The sequence below is a fragment of the Pelophylax lessonae genome (assembly GCF_965119305.1).
Source record: "Pelophylax lessonae genome assembly, chromosome: 10".
Classification (NCBI taxonomy): domain Eukaryota; kingdom Metazoa; phylum Chordata; class Amphibia; order Anura; family Ranidae; genus Pelophylax; species Pelophylax lessonae.
In genome coordinates, this window is record NC_138777.1 from 224,639,150 (window position 1) to 224,653,434 (window position 14,285).

The following is a 14,285-nucleotide window of genomic DNA, read 5'->3' on the forward strand; positions in this document are numbered from 1 at the left end:
GCCCCCTCAGCCAAAGGAGAATTTTTGAGGCTAGGTGTTATTGTTGGATGAGAAGGTATTTATGTTGGAAGAGAAGAGCTGGCTTACAATCAGCATTCCAATTAATCACAATTCACAAATACGTAAATTAAGGCTGAGGTTGGAACTTGAGATCCTCCACACCAAAGACTTTCCACAAGATTTTGGATTGTGTCTTTGGGAATTTGTGCCCATTCAGCCAAAGGAGCATTTGGGAGGTCAGATATTGATTATAGATGAGAAGATCTGGCTCACAGTTGTCCTTAAAATATCAACAAAGCTGTTTAGTAGGGTTGAGGTCATTTGTGAGGTAAGGTTCTGATGTTGGATGAGAAGACCTTGCTTAGAATCGGCATTCCAGTTCATTCTGAAGGCATTCCGTAGGGTTGAGGCTAGAACTCTGTGCAGGTCACTTGAGATCCTCCACACCAAAGGCTTTCCACAAGATTTTGGAATGTGTCTGTGGGAATTAGTGCCTATTCCAAAGGAGTCCCATCCAAGAAGATGGGGCTTGCAATTGGCATTCCAATATGAACAAAGGTGTTGAGTAGGATTGAGGTCAGGGCTCAGTGCAGGTCACTTGAGTTCCTACACAATACATTCATCATACCATGTCAGAGATGCAGTTACGGTGGAACAGAAAGAGGTCTTCATCAAACTGTTTCCACAAGGTTAGAAGAGCACAGTTGTCTAAAATGTCTTTGTAATCTGTAGCATTAAAAGTACCCTCAACTGAAAATACCTGAACTCAAAAATTTGGTGCAGTGTCATCATACTTTTGATTATATAGCGTAACAAAAAGGTTTCATTTATGGAGAGAAAAATTACAATACTATACAGTATGATTGGGGACCCCGTTATTATGTCACCAGTTAGAATTTGGCTTCTCAAATATGTGAAATTTTTGTTTTTGGATAGAGTAGGATAACATTTTTGCTGTTTGTTAACTCGCTGGTGACCATGATCACTGGAACAGAAAGGGAAAAGTCCAAAATGTTTTCGGTGTCTTTGCTACAGAAGGTGAGGGCATGTCTTTTAACTAGGAAACTTGTATTGGTGATAACTGTGTCAGTGATTGCGAGCCAATTTAAGGCCCGTATACACGATAAGAAAATCAGGAGTAAAATTTTGTCTGATGAACGCTTGGCCGATTTTCGGATTGTTAGTATGGGGCTTTTGACAACCAATTACGAATTTTCGTATGACAAAAGCTGATTTTTATGGTATGTGAACACAACGTCCAGTTTTCGTTTGATCAGTACACTTTTCATCCGAAAAAAAAACCCGTAAGAGCAAGACTACACATGCTCGGAAATGAAAGAACACATAAAAAACAATTAAACACATGACATAACTTCTGAAGTTGAATTCTGTCATACGAGAATTTTCATATAATAGAAACCTCTTCACTTCCGATATGAGACTGGCATGCAACAAAAAAATGACAAAATTTGTCGGATAATCTGATTGTGTGTACGAAGTTTAAGGCTGGTCAGAGAGAAAGAGAAAGGCTTGCATCTTTAATAACTTAAAGGAGTTGTAAAGTCAGGAAGGTTTTTTATCTTAATGCATTCAATGCATTTTATCTGGCCTGCAGCAATGGTCTTTGAAAATGTGAAAATTCCCTGGTTGGCTGGCAGTGGCGTGTGTATAATATTATCAAGACTGGCACATCCATTGCTGGCTAGTCATGATCCTTCCCCAGTCCCCCTGATGGGAACTCCTAAATGTACTCTACAGTGAAGGGGGACTCAGATGGGCACCCTGGATCTAGGGGGACTCTAAAGGACTTTCCTGGATGCAAGGGGGATTATGATATTCCCTTCTGGATGTAAGGGGGAACTCCAATGGGAACTCCTGGATATAAAGGATGAGGGGTTGGGATGGGCTTTCCTGGATGTGAGGGGGAACTCTGATGGGGACTGACAGATATAAAGGATGAGGGGCTGTAATGGGCTCTCCTGGATGTGAGGGGGGACTCTGATTGGGACTGCTAGATATAAAGGATGAGGGGTTGTGATGGGCTCTCCTGTATGTGAGGGGAAACTCTGATGGGGACTGCTAGATATAAAGGATGAGGGGTTGTGATAGGCTCTCCAGGATGTGGCGGGGGGGGGGGGGGGGACTCTGATGGGGACTGCCAGATGTAAAGGATGAGGGGTTGTGATGGGCTCTCCTGGATGTGAGGGGGAACACAGATGGGGACTGCTAGATATAAAGGATGAGGGGTTGTGATGGGCTCTCCTGTATGTGAGGGGAAACTCTGATGGGGACTGCTAGATATAAAGGATGAGGGGTTGTAATGGGCTCTCCTGGATGTGAGGGGGAACACAGATGGGGACTGCTAGATATAAAGGATGAGGGGTTGTGATGGGCTCTCCTGGATGTGAGGGGGAACTCTGATGGGGACTGCTAGATATAAAGGATGAGGGGTTGTAATGGGCTCTCCTGGATGTGAGGGGGAACACAGATGGGGACTGCTAGATATAAAGGATGAGGGGTTGTGATGGGCTCTCCTGGATGTGAGGGGGAACTCTGGTGGGGACTGCTAAATATAAAGGATGAGGGGTTGTGATGGGTTCTCCTGGATGTGAGGGGTAACTCTGATGGAGACTGCTAGATATAAAGGATGAGGGGTTGTGATGGGCTCTCCTGCATGTGAGGGGAAACTCTGATGGGCACTCTTGGATGTATGGGAGAACTCTTCATGAAACAATTTATTTTTTGAGCCTGCGAATATTTTTGAAATCCACAAAGTTTGGAGATCCCTGCTCCTGAGAATCAACTTAGAAAGAAATCCTCATCAGCAAATCTTCTTTCCATCATCAGAAAGACGAAATCACCAACCAATTGAGCTGAAGAGCTGATTCTTTTTATCGGTTAATGATAAACATACAGTTTTCCTGAGAAAGTATACTTTTGCTATATTGCTACACATCCAGAATATATCCCTTGTAAAGTTACTAATAAGTCCACTTTTATCACTTTCGTTGCCAGAGTCTGCAAACGTCTCCTTGAACCAACTCAGCAAAGTCTGTAAAATTATTCACTGCAACTTGCATATAATTACCACTTTGAGATGATTTCCTTAGATCCCGGAGTACAAAATCTTTCTCGTTGAGAAGTGACAACAACGCGGCTTCTTCTACATGTGTGGCTGCTGGAGACGTGAATAGAAAAATCTGTTTGTGTGCCGACAGACTGTTTTATTGTTTCAAAATAATTTCAGGCAAATTTCCGCCAGCAAAATCTGTAGGCAGGGAGGTTGGCTGCAGACTGTTTTCATTCAGAGGAGGAAAAACAAAGCTGTTTTCTGCCGTTCCATCGCGTCAAAGGCAATATGAGAGATGCCAAGGGCTGGGGAAGTCTCTTAAACTGGGCTGTGGGATTCAAGGTACGCTCAGTCTGAAAGCAAGGCCTTTACATGCACAGAGGGGTCACATTCTACATGGAGAGGGCATCTGTTTTTCATCCACACATCGTTGTATGGCAACATGGTGCAAAATGTATAACCTAATTAATGAGATCTTGTACAGGCTAGTTATTTGAGAATCTACACAATGAGCCTAGCTTGTAAAGCTTTTGTTTGGATAGATATTATTACTGTTATCATCATCATCATTATTATTATTAATAATAACAAATATATATATATATACACACACACTATATTACCAAAAGTATTGGGATGCCTGCCTTTACACACACATGAGCTTTACTGGCTTAGTCCATAGGGTTCAATATTGAGTTGGCCCACCCTTTGCAGCTATAACAGCTTCAACTCTTCTCGGAAGGCTGTTCGCAAGGTTTAGGAGTGTGTCTATGGGAATGTTTGACCATTCTTCCAGAAGCACATTTGTGAGGTCAGGGCCTGATATTATGACTGGAAGGCCTGGCTCACAGTCTGCGCTCTAATTCATCTCAAAGGTGTTCAAACGGGTTTACCTTCTACTCTTCTTCCCATAAAGTCTACTCAAGAATTGACCTCTTCTTAGTGGACAAATTTACTTTACAAAGAGTGACCTCTGCTTCTATTGGACTGATCACCTGGCCGACCATGCCCCTATAACCCTACTACACCTCTCTATCTCTGCCAGCAGCGGTTCTCCCTCCCCGTGGAGACTCAACCCCTCTCTCCTTGCCAAGCCTGATTACCAAAAACAAATTAAATCTGCCCTTGACAATTTTTTCAAGACCAATTCTGGTCCAGTTTACGACCCTATGACACCCACAAAGCCTTTATTAGAGGCATACTTTTAAAATTGCAACCAATGAGAAGCGCCAACGGATGCGTTTATTTAACCAAATAACCTCTCAAATTCCTCTTTTAGAATCCCAAAATAAGCAACAAATTTACCCTACCACTACTACCAAAGTAAAGACTTATGGTCTTAGCTTAGTGCACTTTTCCAGCGCTCCTATGATTATCATGTTAAAAGACTCCCCCTTTCCATTTATGCACTAAAAAACTGACCTGGTGCCTTCCTAGCCAAACAACATAAACATAAGGCTGAAACGTCTAAGATTCCCTTTTAGACAAGTATTGATAACCGCAAAATCTTGAATCCATCAGAAATTGCGGAACAATTCTGTCAATTCTACTCCTCACTATACAACCTCCGAGACAAGTCTGCACTCCATTCCCTGATCTCTGACACACTTCGCCAGTTACTAGATTCTATAAACCTTCCTTCTGTAATGGACTCCCTACTTGAAACCTTATCATCTCCTATCACTTATACAGAAGTATCCAAAGCCATTAAATCCCTCCCCCTACATAAGTCCCCCGGCCCTGATGGCTTTGTCAACGAATATTATAAACAACTAACTAATCATCTGACCCCTCGCTTGACAGATGCATTCAACAGTATTATAGAACGTGGCTCTTGCCCTCAAGAATTTTTAGAATCTATTATTGTAACTATACCCAAACCAGGTAAACCCTCAGATAACCCTGCTAACTTCCGCCCATCTCCATTCTTAACACAGACACGAAACCTTATGCAAAAATCTTGGCCAATCACATTTCCCAACTTACCCCTTATCTTATACACCCTGATCAATTGGGCTTTGTCCCTGGACGACAAACCTCCAACGGCACTAGACACTCCATCAACCTTATCCAATGGGTCGACTGCTGCAATATCCAGTCTCTACTAATTTCCTTAGATGTTGAAAAAGCATTTGATATGGTACATTGGACTTACATGACTGAAGTCCTACGGAGCTTTGGGTTCCAGGGGCGAATCCTATCAGCCATTACTCCCTTATACACCTATCCTACTGCAAAGAGTCTGGACTTCTGGCTTTCTTTCAGCCCCGTTCTCCATCATAAATGGAACAAGGCAGAGTTGCCCTCTCTCCCCTACTATTTTTTCCCTTATTATGAAAACCCTGGCTGAGCACCTCTGAACTAACTCCCTAATATCAGGAATAATGCAGATGACGTAATTCTCTTCCTAACTAATCCCCTACACTCACTGCCTCCCCTCTGTCAACTGTCTGACCATTTTGGCAGCCTTTCACTATATCAATTAAACCACAACAAATGCTTCCTATTGGCTTACCCCCATCTATTAAAAATGCTATTGCTTCCGTTGCACCGTTCTCATGGGCTCCTCTATCTTCCCTCCAATTTCTGGGAATCCAATTAACTTCTTCTAATTCTAAACCACTACATAACAACTACTCTGATAACCAAACTCACCCAAACTGGCCTTTCTCTTCAATCTTTATCCCCTTGATGGGCAGGGGGGATTGGTCTGGTTAAAATGTTTTTACTCCCTTACATTCTATATGTATTTCTAGCATTACCTATACAATTTCTTCCAGCCCACCTGAAGATATTACAAGCTATTCTGATGGTGGGGCAAGCGCCCCAGGATCAAATCTACTAACCTACTCAGACCCACCAAACTTACAGGTCTGGGTGCTCCCAACGTCAAGTTGTGCTACAAAGCCACAATCCTAAACCAGTTAAGGTTATGGTTTTAGACCCACTTCTACCCTATCCTGGATCCAGATCGAAAGAATGGCTCTAGAAAAAGATCCCAAATTATGTCTTGGAGCTGCGCTTCTTCACCCTCAACCTCAGAAACCTTTCTTAGACACAATCACAGCGGCCTTTAGAGTCTGGTCTTCCTTGACAAAACACTCTCCCCATTTGTCTACTTCAACATTGCAGAAAATCTCCCTCAAAACTTTGGAATCTCTCATACCCAACGTATCCACTCGATTCTGGGAAACCGCTGGAATCCACACAGTTGGGCAGCTCTATGATCAAGACTGCCATCACTCATTTGAAGAACTAAGATCAACCTTCCCCATCTCATGCTCCTCATTTTATCAATATCTACATATAGGACATATTCATACTGACAAATCGGATCTAATGGACTCCATCCTCAACATCTTTGGATCTCCGCCACATCTACATAAAGGACTATCAGCCTTATACTACCTACTGTCTACTCCTCACAACTTAGAGAAAGCTGGACCAATGTTATCTTGGGAACAATCCCTTTCCTTTACTGCTACATTAAAACAGTGGCAACTAGCCCAAGCTTTACCCCTAAAATACTCCTGATGTGTTACTCACTTTGAATCTCTCCAAAAGCTTATATTCCAATGGTACTACACCCCGCAAAGACTGTCAGGGATCTTTAATAACCAATCTGCTTTATGTTGGAGACAGTGCGGATCTGTCGGCTCATACCTCCATATTTGGTGGCAATGTCTAGTTATTCAACCCTTTTGGACCCAAACCTTCCAGCTTATCTCAACAATTACCAACATGGACACACGAAATGATCCAAAACTAGCTCTACTGGGGTTAGGCATGGATTCATGGCCCTATAAAATTCACACCCTACTAACCCATATCTTAGCCGCAAGACTCTCCGTCGCTCACAAATTGAAATCACCAAATTTACCAACTGCTAAATGAACATGACCAGCCCTAGTGTTCCTTTGCCAAAGCACACTTGACACAAGACAGGTTTTTGCACCAATGACACCACTGTACAACTTTAACCTCCTTGGCGGTATTCCCGAGTGTGGCTCGGGTTGGAATTTCAGTGCCATTAGCGGTAACCCCGAGCCACACTCGGGGAACCGCCAGGCAGCATCGCTGGATCCTGGAAGAGAGATTACTTACCTTGTCCCCGGGATCCCGCAATGGATTCCTGCAGCATACAGTGGCTGGATCTTCCGCCTGATGCTCTGTGCCCCGACTTCTGTTCCCTGTGAGCATCACATCGCAGTGGGTTGGAACCGGCGGCAAATTTGAAAAGTAAAACACACAAACACACTGATATATTGTAATCCTATTGGATTACATTACTAAATAAAATAAATTGACATTAGTTTGCCCCCCAGTGCCCTTGCCTGCAGTTTTACTGTACTATATATATATATATATATATATGGGTGTGTGTGTGTATGTATATATATATATGTATACACGTACAAAGTATAGATATATAATATATGTATACGTATATATATATATATATATATATATATATATATACACACACATAAATATATATATATATATATTTTTTTATAGTTATGTATTATATTATAATTTAAGATTTTGTGTTTCAAACTTTATCATACCCGAGATGTTATAAAGAAGAACGCACAGTAAAAAAAAAAATCACATGTAAATAGTTGGTTTGGGCTGCTCGTCTTTAAGAATTACATGAAAAATAATTGTACCGCTTTCAGCACCTAAAATCGGAAACAATCATACCGCCAGGGAGGATAAATTCAAAATCTCTACCTCCTTACTATGTTCCTACCAAGGCTCTTTACTCCAAAGAATCCATGTCTCCTCCCTATTCGAGCACTAATCTTACTCTTTCTTTTTTTTGCTTTCTAAACAATATATCCTGCTGTTGTTAACAGATCTCATATACAGTATGTATGTACAGTTTAGATTTTTATTTCACTCAATTGTAGATGACTAATACAAAAGATTGCCTTAAACACATTCTCTACCCAGGTACCTACCAATATCGTACCAACCCTCCCCTTCCTTTCCCCTTCTTCTTCTTCTCCCCCCCCTTACTCTTCTTGTACCTTCACATAAATTCATTCTGACTATGTGACTTTGAGTTGTTACTTTTTTATGTGACAAACAAATGAATAAATATTGAAACAAAACTTTCTGAAGTGTCAGGAACTTTTCTACCGGGCACTCTTCAACATTCATCCCAAAACTCTTAAAAATGGGAATTCTGTTTACTTTGTTAGGATTTCCTCTAACTTCGTAAGAGAGGAAGTCAAGGAAATACTATCAAGTGTCATGAACTTTTCTACTGTGCGCTCCTTAACACTCACCTCAAAACTTTCCACTTACTGTATGTCCTCTTTTGAGACTATCAGAGACGCAGCAGACCGAGATCGGAACAAGGTTTAGTCTACACTGCTCATTCACTGTTTGCCTGCCCTCTTGGAAGAAGACTCTTTCTGGGTTAAATCCAAAAGAACCAAAAACCCTCCTATCTTAGTCAAGCACTAACACACACAAAAACCAACCACATCTTAGAGGGTTTTCACTAGTAGGGATGAGATTGGGTTTCATCCCCACCCAGAAGAAAGATGATATTTCCAGGCAGATCAGTTGTGGATGGGGGATTTGCAGGCGGACATTGACCTGATATGGATATGTGGTCATATTAGGTCAACAATGTCACAAACTTCCCTGTCCCTTTGTGTATATGCAACTGTGACACACGTAATCCCTCACCCACCCCATTGAAATCTTCTGTCCAGGTTCAACTGAATCCAAGTTGAACCTGAGCTCATTCCCAGTCAACAGAACATTTGTCCCCATTGAAGCATTTTGCCTCACCTCTTGCTCTGGTGAAAACTCAACATTTTTGGCACATTGGCAATCAAATCACACCCCACTTTGAATGAGCAAAACTCATTTTATTTGTTTTTCTTCTTTAAAACATATGTTAGGGCAAGAACATTTACCCCATCAGAGCATTTTCCCTCAACTCTTGCTCAAAGAAATGATATGTAAACCCCTTGTTATTATCCCTTTTGTAGCAAATAAAGGCTTTTTTGCCCCAATGGAACTAGCTAGACTCCTATTATTTATAGAAAAGTTAACTTATGTGTTTTGCATGGAGTGGGTGGATGCTTCTCAAAATAAAGAAACACAGGTTCAAAAATGATTTGAAATCCTTTATCCAACTCTTAGCTTTTGTAGCACCCTGCAAGGTAGGTGCTAGGAAAAAGCATAATGGGCCTTGGCTGCCTAACAGCAGGGCCATAATTTTCAGCTGGGCTGTCATGTCTCCCAGGTGTGACTGCTGAGAGGGGAGTCTCCCCACTGGCTCCATGAGAGGATTCTCATTGGGCAGTGGAGGAAACCCAATCAGTGGCTCATTCAGGCTTGTATCTACCCCAGAAGGCAGATTCTGGCACAGTGGATTCTGGGAGTGGATATAAGTTTGAGGGGAACGTATGACGCAGCGTCTTCGGCGGGAAGCAGAGTCCCAGGAGGGAGGGTACGGCTGTCTCTCCTCCTGTCAGAAGGATCGAGTGTCTCGGGTGGCTGCCTGAGAGTCCAGAGAGAGAGAGAGATGAGCTGAGCTGCAGAGAAGATCCGGTGTGCCAAGGACCAGTGGAGATAGAGGGGTTCAGTTCCAGGAAAGCATGCCAAGTCCGTGAGTACTGTGACTTGCCCTTGAGGGTCTGCCTGAAGTGTAGAGGGGACCACTCCGGTGAAGGTCCCAGGGATCCAGGAGCCAGCTAGTGTTAAAGGGGGTGCCTAGTGAAGAGGACCCTGAAGTGTTAGAGGGTGTGCCTAGTGAAGAGGACCCTGAAGTGTTAGAGGGGTTGCCTAGTTAAGAGGACCCTAAAGTGTAGAGTGGGTGCCAGCAGTTGGGCCCTGAAGAGTGAAGTGTACAGTGTTAAGTGTTGCAGCAGCACAGGCAGTTACAAGGAGCTACCTCAGTCAGTGAAGGGCTGGAGGGAGCTGTTCACCGGACTTTTGAGCTAAACAGAGTGTCAGGAGTCAAATGTCTTACAGTCCTGGATCTTCTGAGTTAATCTGAGGATTAAAGTCGAAGTTTCAGCACAGTTCAGCAGAACAGAATCTTCAAGCACCAGGGAGCGTTGGCTGGCATCCAGCTGGCGTCAAGACAGCGCTAACAGGCATTTTTCTTTACAGTGTCCCAGTTGAACCTAGTTGAGCCAGAGGAGTATCCCACTCATCCCCTTCTCCCACCTCCATTACAAAATAAACAAAACAAACCAAAGATGCCGGAATGGTCATTGTCTCAGTTCTCACACTTGGGTTTTCAACTTAAATGTGTTGGAAGTGTTACCGGTAACGATGGCAGAACCATATCAGGCCCAAAGCCTGAAAATATTGCTACACTTTTAATTCTCATTAATGAATAGCACAGTATTTCTGAAACACTCAATGTAACCTAACTATAACTACGTACAAATGACTCCCCCAGCTGAAGTCCACACCGTCTATCTAAACTATATATAACAATATTACTGACTGGGGCCTCCTGCTCCTCTTTATGAGCTACTAAGTGTATGACCAATCGGCGCCCATTCAATGTTTGACCATTTGGCCAGTTAGTTGATTGTTTTATTGGCTGACCCTCCTAACATCTACTGGCCTTTTAATAGCCAAATGTTAGATCCACCCTCATTATTAAAGTGTTACCAGGGCTGCTGCAAGGATTTTTGACACCCTAGACAAAACCTCAATTTGCTCACCCCCCCCCCCCCGGTTCCACCCCTGACTCTAACACCTTTGCCTTGCCCATGTATCAGTGGACACATTAATAACCCCCAGCATTAGTGTCAGTGGATGCATTAAAACCTCCCAGCATTGATGTCAGTGGACGCATTAAAACTCCCCCAGCATTGATGCAATTGGACGCATTAAAACCCCCAAGCATTGGTGTCAGTGGATGCATTAAAACCCCCCAGCATTGGTGTCGGAGGATGAATCAATAACCCCCCAGCACAGGTTTCAGTATTATTAACCCCCTCTCCCACATTGGTGGTCAGTGGCATTGAAATTTAACCCCTTCCATGACCACCAATGTGGGGGGAAGGGGGGTTAATAATACTGATATTTCTACAAATGCAGAAGGGGGAGGTGGGTTAAAATGTCACTGCCATGAGGACAATGCAAGGTCTGGGATGGGGGTGTGGGGTAACTTTCACTGCCACTGACTCCCCCTATTCCCCACCTGCATCATTGAACACAGCAATGTTAACCCCTTCCTCACTTCCAGCCTACTGCAGTGCCATTCCCCTGGTGCTCTGGCAATTAGGTACAGCTGAGCTTACCTCACACACTTGCTCCTGGTCGGCCGCTCCTTCCAAGTGCCGGTGGGTGGCTGGACGGATGTACAGATGGTGGGCAGGCAGACAGGCAGGCAGCCAGATGGGCAGACAGGCAGGGAGACAGGCGGGTGGCCAGATGGTCAGGAATACAGGCAGATAGGTGGGCAGCCCGATAGGTGGGCAGGCAGGCAGCCAGGTGGGCGGCCAGATGGGTGGGCAGACAGGCGGGAGGGCGAGCGGGTGGCAGGGGGTTCAGGCCGGCGGGATCTCTAAAGCTGGCCCCATCCTCATCCCACCCACACAACAAGAGCCAACACAGCACTCACAAAAAGAAGTCACGCGGGGGGAGGAGCAAAATCCTCACTCCAGCAGCCATTTAAGCCTGCACTGTGCTGTATGGACCGACAGGAAGTCCCCTTTCCCTTAGGCTGTCCCTAACTTGTACAGCCGAGGAGGCACCAGTCAGGGGCACCTCTAGTGCCCCCTACTGATGTGCGCTCTAGGCCGGTGCCAACCTTGCCTATAGGTAGCGCCGGCCCTGAGTGTTATTAAACCCAGGAGCCTGCAGTCACTATATCTGGCCTCCCACAGTACACAGAACATGGAAATGCAATCATTTTAGTAAATATAAACTGCTAAATACCTTTTCTAAAAAGTAGTATATAGCAGTCTTGTGACTTCTATCAGTGTCTAGTAAAGCTTGTAGGAGGAGTTTTCTGACTGTCATATGAGACAGCAAGACCCCCTAACCCTCTGCCTGGATAGTGCTGACTGGCCCTGTGCTGTTTACATGCACTCTCCCAAGAAAAAAAAAACATCTTTAGCAATACACACCAAACTGAGCATGTACAGCCTGACTTCATAGACTCTATGTTATCAGGAAATTATCAGGAGATAGTGAAAGAAGGGGAGGGTCAGAGAAGACAAACAGCCTTTTTACACAATGCAGAGGATTAATCTCTGGTTCCACAGTGAGTATAACAAACATGCTTTACTGCATATACACACTGATTTTACTGTTGTGGGTTTAGTAACAATTTACCTGTATACTTGCTTAAAACAAAAATAAATTTAAAAAAGATTCCCCTGGATTTGGATAGAGTAAAACAGAAAATTGTTACCATATGTAATTTTTCTTTCCTGGTAGCTCATCATGTCAGCCTACAAACGAACAACCCTAGGCTGACATGATTAGCCCAGGAATACGGAAAATTGTTACCATACTTACCGTAATTTTCCTTTCCTGGGAGCTCACCATGTCAGCATACAAATGTCAGCCTTCCACAGCTCGCCCGGGTCTCCCGTCCCACTGGGAGACCCAGGCATCCTACCTGCAAGGCCGCTGAACAGAAGACCCGATCAAAGCCGCATTCGGCTCTGATCGGGTCTCCATGTAAAAAACCCGGAAGTGATGTCATGACATCACTTCCGGGTACTTGGCGGCAAATTCAAGAAAATGTGAGCATTCAAAAAAGCCAAACTTGGTGTTTTGAATGCTTTTAAATGCAGAGGAGGGGTTTGGGGTCTTTTAGACCCCCAGATCCCTCTACCAGAGTACCTGTAAAAAAAAAAAAATATATATATATATATATATATTAAAAGTCCGAAAATATCGGCCGATACCAATATCCGATGATTATGATATCGGCATTAAAAAAACAATATTGATCGATCACTACTTACCGTGATTTTCCTTTCCTGTGAATCATGTCAGCCTACAAATAGACAACCCTAGGCTGACATGTTTAGCCCCTGGAATACATAAAATTTTTACCATACTTACCGTAATTTTCCTTTACTGGGAGCTCATTGTGTTAGCCTATGAATGGACAACCCTAGGCTGACATGATTAGCCCCAGGAATATGGAAAATTGTTACTATACTTACCGTGATTTTCCTTTCCTGGTAGCCCATCATCTCAGCTCACGAATGGACAACCCTAGGCTGACATGATTAGCCCCAGGAATACATAAAATTGTTACCATACTTACCGTAATTTTCCTTTACTGGAAGCTCATCGTGTTAGCCTACGAATGGACAACCCTAGGCTGACATGATTAGCCCAGGAATATGGAAAATTGTTACCATACTTACCATAATTTTCCTTTCCTGGTAGCCCATCATCTCAGCTCACGAATGGACAACCCTAGGCTGACATGTTTAGCCCCAGGAATACATAAAATTGTTACCATACTTACCGTAATTTTCCTTTACTGGGAGCTCATCGAGTCAGCCTATGAATGGACAACCCTAGGCTGACATGATTAGCCCAGGAATATGGAAAATTGTTACCATACTTACCATAATTTTCCTTTCCTGGTAGCCCATCATCTCAGCTCACGAATGGACAACCCTAGGCTGACATGTTTAGCCCCAGGAATACATAAAATTGTTACCATACTTACCGTAATTTTCCTTTACTGGGAGCTCATCGAGTCAGCCTATGAATGGACAACCCTAGGCTGACATGATTAGCCCAGGAATATGGAAAATTGTTACCATACTTACCGTAATTTTCCTTTCCTGGGAGCTCATCCTGTCAGCCTTTGAATGGACAACCCTAGGCTGACAGGATTAGCCCGAGAAATATGGAAAATTATTACCATACTTACCGTAATTTTTCTTTCCTGGGAGCTCATCATGTCAGCCTAGGGTTGTCCATTCATAGGCTGCCATTATTAGCCCCAGGAAAGAATGCTTAGACTTTTTGTCAGCTTTATAACTGTGCTCACTGGAGAGATTCACTCCTCTATTTGTCCTGGTAAAGTGCAGGGCAGTCCCAAAATTGAGCTATCATCAGAGCAAAATCCTGCAATGGGGATACATGTTCAAATGTTCCAATGGAAACAAATCCATTCACCTTTGAGAGATTTCCATCTCTCTTCAAAAAAAATGTAGTTAAAAAGGTATCTTAACACACCTTGACGATA